Here is a 6,985-nt window from a genome sequence, read left to right as displayed (position 1 = left end):
TATGATTTCAGATGTACTAGTCAAACCTCTCTCTGTCTGTTTCATTTGCTTTAACTTACTATAATGTGTGTTCATCCCTGTCTGGCTGTTTTATCCACCCTGGTGGTCCTCATTTATCTGTCCCCTCTGGGCATAGCGCCATCTGGGATTGGTTGTCCCACCATCTCCCTGGCAGCAACACTTCAAGACCAGACAGTTAATCGCAGGAGTAAAACAGCAAACATACACATTGTCTTGAGTAATGAAACCTCCTTGTCTGTGCAAGTGCACAGTAGCCGCAAAGCAGTGAGCAGTTCAGACATTTTTTTTAAGCAAACTGAATTAACTGATGATAATAAATAGCACTGCTGCCAAATTCCCATCAGTGGGCTCTATGATTTATTATTTCAAGTTATTAACTTCCCCTTGCTCTTTGACCTCCACCCACCCTCTCCCTGCTCTGCTCCCATTTTCTTGTTCCTTGTTCTACAAGCTATAGCTATTTGAGTAAATGTATTTCTCTACACATAAATAAATCCCAGCGCACAATTTTGCTTGGCTGCAGTTTGTGTAAACAGTTGCACACAGATGAACTTCACCTAACACTTGCTGAGGCCATGGCCTACTTCTGCACTTTTTCTCTAAGGGCTCCTCTTCTGAAAGTCGATCAGCCATCCTACCGCCATATCTCAAAGTCACTTTAAAAATTAGTCTCCCTAGGTTAGAATTAGGATGAGTCATTCCAGCTTTTCGCATTGCTAATGTTTGGACACTTTAAAGATCAGGCCTCATAAATTAATGATTATCTTTCCCTGTAATCCTTTTAATCAGATCCAAACATGTATTCAGCTATTAGAGGAAGTGTCTGACATTTTTTTGGTTTGCTTGGATTAAACAAACTTGATATACAGCTTTATTTAGTGAGCTTGGAGGCACTGATAGTTGGATTTTGTTGTCTTTGGACAGAACCAGGCTAGTTTAGCAGGATTGGAAGCCAATGTTTGTAATGGCCAAACAGAATTACAACTTCCAGGTCTGTCATGTGATGCCATTAGGCCCAAAAGTACTTTTTCCTTCAAACTTACATTGTGAAAGAGATGTCTGTAAATCAGTGGATATTGTTTTTAGTGCAAAAACCAGGCCACCAGGAAAGCTGCTCAGCTTTGTTTCCAATTTTTCCCAGTGGCCACTGGTGGTCTTGCAGCAAAAAAAACCCTGCAAGCCCAAAAATTGTTTCCCCCATAGACCATCATTGTAAAAGAGATATCTGTAAAACTGTTGACAGGAAACCTCGAATTGCAAACAGGGTCAATTATGATTCTGTCTATTATGAATTTTTGATCTATGGAGGTAATATTTGTAAAACGTTCCTTAGGACTATGAGCCAAGTGGGGAGTTGCAGTCGGGGCCACCAGGAGCAACTCTACTGCGCATATTCAGTGAGCTGTAAACCCTTAAGCTAGAAACTTTTTGTGCCGTGTATGGCAGGTGAGCAGTTCCGCTGGACTGAATGGGTGCCATCTTGGTGTCCGGTATCTAGTTATAATTATACACCTATGATCAAAACCCCTGCAAAAACATTCATTTCACTTTTGGGATTTGATCCATTTCGTTCGATAACGTTGAAAGTCTAGAAGAGCCACACTATTAAATCATTTTATCCTCATTCAAGTTAGTGGGGCACTAGACCAAAAGTTAGCCCCTCGGACGATGGAAGTCAGCCTATCACAGTCAAACTTTTTTGTCTTCATGCATCGATGAGTAACTTTCATAGGAATGCATGGGGCATGGGGCATGGGGCATGGGGCCCCACCTTCAACACTGTATCCAGTTCTCTTTACACATCCATGGTTTCCAGTCTTTATGCTTAACTAAGCTAACCGGCTCCTCACTCATGATACATTTGTATTTGTACATTTGCTAAGTTAAACAAAAAGGTGGTTAGCCTAGTTATCTTAGCATTAAGACTGGACACTGGGGTAAACAGCTTTCCCAGCTCTGTCCAAAGTTCAAAAATACTCCTTCCAGCACCACTACAGCTGACTAAGAACTGTATTTTGTTGGCTTCAACAGAAAATGCCAATTTGTGGTTTGGCCAGTTACGTGCGAGAGCTATTTTGAACACAAAAGTGCTGGACGAGTGGCTAAACTGTTCATTAGGACCGACTGGCTCAAGTTTGGTAGGATCCACAGAACATCCACAACAGACCTGACTTACGCATCTCTGTGCCTGCACATGAGGCTGTGCACCCCCAACTAACTGTGTGGAGGACCAGGAGCACAGCAGCAGCAGCAGCACTCTAAAAGGAAACTGAGTGTTTGTCTAAGATAAAATTTCATCACCTCTACAAGCTGCAGGAACAAGGGCCTGCGGTCAGTAATATAGAAGAGGAAAACAACACTGAGAGTGAGTTATCACGCCTAGTGTCATTGCCAGTTGTAAAAGCCATTAGCTTTATAAATGAAGAGCGAGCGGCGCAAACTGCGCGGAAGTGGTCCTGCAGTCAGAGAGCAGGTTATAACTCAGGCCTGTGGTGATACTCTAAACTCCATTAAGAGGTCCCACATGTGGAGCACATTCACGAGTTCATGGGTTGACGCTGTTGGTGGTGGTTCAGCCTAAGCTATTAAACAGATAAATGAGATGTTGTTTTAACATCTCTCTCATGTTCAAACATTCTCTTCGAATTATACCCCCAACGTTATGTTTAATGTAAATATAATGTTCACTTCTGCGAGCTCCAGCAGGTGTACCGCAGCAAGCCTCAGGTTACTCTGTAAACATGCTTCCTTGTAAACTCACAGGACTTTTTTCAGCCCTCTGACATGTTATTGAAAGAGATAAAGGAGGCAGAGGCCAATGGAATATAGGCTTTAACAGTAAATGTTGCACTAAGATCGATTCACAGCGAGATGAGATTTATTCCTAGAAGCAGGAGACACTTGAGTAAACATGAACTCAATCAGGCAGCAAGATTTACTGGACTGCAGTTGCACTCGAGTGCTGCTGTTTATTTTTTCAGGTTACAGAGTGTTTTTTTAAAACCTCAAATTAGTTTATCCTCCCTCAGGGGCTATGTGTAAGAGTTTTAAAAGGTTTCCTTAGAAAACACACACATCAGGCACATTCATAAAGTAAACCTGAGTACTGACAGTAGCTGTGTAACACTTATGCAATTACCATAAACATGGCATTAAAGTTTTTGTAAGCTCAAGTAAACATTTCTATAGCTGCACATGAAGTGAAGTGAAGAATGTGTTGTAATGTTTGACTATGTGATGCTGCTGCCCACAATTACAACAATCAAACATTGTGCCTGTATCGCTGTCTTAAAGGAGCAGTGTGTTGGATTTAGTGGCATCCAGCAGTGAGGAACAAGCTGAAACTTCTCATGTGGGCCAATTGTGAACTCCTGGTTAGGATTCCTTTAGTGTTCGTTGTTTTTACCAGGAGCCGTATTATCCCCAGAGGTCTCCACCTCTCCAAAACGAATGAAGCAGGTAATTAAAATTGGTAAAAACGCTGAATAAAGCAGTTTCACGTGACAAATCAGTGTTTCTCCGATGCTGTTCAGCCCTGCTAATGTGAGTGACTACCTTTGTTCCCCTGATAACCTAATCTGCACTGACCCTTTGAATCATACAGATGTTCAGGAAGTTTTAACCGGGGGCTGAATTATCTGCAGAGGTTTCTTCTGCTTCAAAACATACCCAATAAACACCCAATAAATTTAAAATTTAAAAATCTATGTTTTTCCAACGCTGCTCGTCGCGCGGGAGGCTGTTAACTAAAGGTGCTTTCAGACCTAGAGTTGTCTTGCTTTGGTCTGAATCAGGGACTAATTTTGTCACAAAGTTTTATAATTGCCCAGAGATGGTTTGTGTACTCACGGCAGCATTTACAAGTGGACCAGATATAAAGCTTGTGCAAGAAAGCTGCTCTTGATTGGTCAGAATTTACATGCAGGAAAGATCAGGGAAGTAAACAAAACGTTGAAGAAGAGTACACTTGCAAGATAAATGCAACACTTTCTAATGTCACAATGGAGGGACAACTACGCAGGTTGATTTTAGCGCTGCTCATCGTGGACTATATTGCTGTCATTGTTCATTTTAGTCAAACCATACAGTTTGAAAACGAGGTGCGGCTCCAACTAGAAAACAATGCTTTGTTGCATTGGATTTGTCCAGGACTGTAACATGCTTATGTTTAACCCAAACAATGCGTAATGTGACTGCAGTTCGTTTGGATCGAGGTCAGAACATATTCTCACCACAAACGAACACCACCAGAGTATGTATGTAACCTGACCGAGACCACCTCTTCAAGAAGGTCTCGGTCAGGTTGTGCGTTGTGCGATTGCTGTGTCCAGGGCAAAGGAACTTGAGTTCGATTGAACTGAACCAAATGCAAATGGTCCTATCTAGGGCCAGTGTTTGGTCTGTCCATTCTGGGTTACTGTGAAAACATCGTGATGCAACATGGCAGACTACCTGAACAAAGACTTGCTTCTTAAGTAGAAATATTTATTCTAAGGTTATGAAAACACTTTGATTCTTATTTTCAGGTAATTATATAGTAAAGAAAACATACTTATTATATTCCATTGCTGCCTATATATCCCAAATCCTTCACACTGGACCTTTAAAAGGGATTTTGGGAAATACGCTCACGCCTAAACGTGGAATTAATCTTGTCATCTAAACTTTGGGAAAAGAGAGCGAACAGGCGATTTTTCCAAAATGTCAAAGTCATGTCAGAGCACAGAAGTGTATCAACTCCTTTCCGCTAGCGTTTCTCCTGTTATGCTTTTGTTCAGTAATGATTTAATGCCATATGGTTCGTTATAATTGCTCCTCAAATTAAACAGAATAAACTGAGCCACATTTTCTTGTGACATCAAGAATTGAATCCTCGTGTAGCCTGTGGTTACCACAGCCGGCTGACATTGTGATGTCCAAGACACAGCTGCGTGAAGTTAAATACTGTCTGGAGAGTTCTGCAATGACTGATCCATGATACCTTCAGACTAAAATAACTTCCTATTGTCTGTTTACATGTTGGCTGGCTTCCTACACAGAATGAAACAATGCTCAGACATGCACAGACATGGGCATGAAAACAGGATGACACCTGACAACCTTGCGTCTGCGACAAAAATATGTCAATGTAGCACGGAAGTGTAAACAGGATTTGACATGTTTTAAATGAAAGAACTTGTTGTGATATAATGCTAATCACCTTAGGCAACGGTAAGCAGCTTTTTACTCATGGCTGGAGCACTTCCTATTTACCACTTATTTCAAATATAGTTTTCCTCACAATGATGCAGTTGGCGCAGGAGGAAAAGATTCATGGTTTGTCATATCTAATTAATGACAGGAAGAAAGGTCTGGATGTTAAATATTGTCGTATCCTGTTTGGGTCTGCTGTCCAGGTGGTCCAACACGAGAAAAATCATATTACATCATATCCCAGAAACCTCCTGTTCAGGTCATTCTCTCTGTTCTGAAACATTTGTTTTTGCGGTTTCAGTGTTAAAAACATGTATTCAGCAGCAGCAGCGTCATTTAAGTCAAAGATGATAAACAGAAACTTTTGCCTCCCTGGGCTCTAAGTATTGTTAATGAGATCCTTCAAAGTAAGGGGCTCTCTGGCTTCCACCTTCCCCTAAAAGGCCCCACTGTGGAGGAAACCAAAGCTGCCCCAACAATGATGAATGGACATCATTAATGTTGTTCATCTGTTTACCTTTTACTCGGCAATCTGGGAAAATGAGGGGTCAACAGCAAAAGAAAAAATGTGCTTAATTTGGCACTCCAGTTTTTAAGAGCCACCCGTTTGGTTTTCACAACATCAAGAGACGTCGCAGGCTGTGAAGGACTTATTTATGCGACCAGCTGACTCTCCCTAAATCACGAAGCTTCATCACAAACCCAATTAGAGAAGAGGTTCAGTTGACATTTTGATCTTTATATTTCCATTTCTGGATCAGTGAAAAGCTTTCAAGCATTCTTTATACTTTTTTTTTTTATAAATCTCTGATCATAACAATCTCGTCTATCTGCACAGCAGGCAAAAAACAGAGGACTATTTCTCTTTTAGAACTTGATTTCATTAAAGAAGCATCATTCAGATTGTGTCTTGTTTGAATAAATCTTTCAAAATAACATAAAATCAAAGCAGGAAAGACACTTTTTTCTCCCAACACAACAACATGAAGACACATAGTTAACCAGAGAAGTCGCCAGAGGGAAATGTCAGCATTGTACGTCTCTGCAAACCACGGATATGTTACATTTGATCGTTTCATCATATCAATGTCTCTCAAGAGATGTAGTTCTGATCACATGAATATGAGCTGATTTTGTAAGCAGGAGGTGGAGAGGGTGGTGGACGGTGTGACAACTTGGCGAGACGACTGTCAAACTGCGGACAACTGTTTGAGCGCAACAAACAACAAAACCAGTTGTTTTTAGCAAGACGTCCGCTGCATTTTTAGCAGCAATTGTGCCACCAAAACCAGTGTTTTTTCCCAAGTGGTTTTCAAACTAACTGGTTACCATACACCATACCTAACAGCAACCGGTGTGGTCTGCATTTGTCCCCACATTGGCCAGACATTCACAAACATATCACTGGCGATTTTCAAGTTGCTTCTTATATGTGCTGGAGTGAATATGATTGTATACAGTAAGTGCGCACTACATCACAGCCATCTAGCATACAGCACCTTCACATGTATCGGAACCAGTTACAGTGCCTACCACAGCACATCTGGCACTCTGTGCCGCCTGTGGGAAAATCTGCCACTGACCAGTTAGTTTGTAAACCAGCTGCGACATTTAGTGAAACATCAGTGGCATTTCAAACCATGATTGCGCCACCAAACCTGGATATTTTAAGGCAAACACAATCGCGGTTTGCAGAAACATATAATGCCAACATTTATTCTGGCAATTGGGCTGGGTTAACACTATCATTGTGGTTTGAGGAAAAGCAACG

Source organism: Epinephelus lanceolatus, chromosome 15 (assembly GCF_041903045.1).
Source record: "Epinephelus lanceolatus isolate andai-2023 chromosome 15, ASM4190304v1, whole genome shotgun sequence".
In the NCBI taxonomy this organism is placed as follows: domain Eukaryota; kingdom Metazoa; phylum Chordata; class Actinopteri; order Perciformes; family Serranidae; genus Epinephelus; species Epinephelus lanceolatus.
This window is presented reverse-complemented; position numbering follows the sequence as displayed.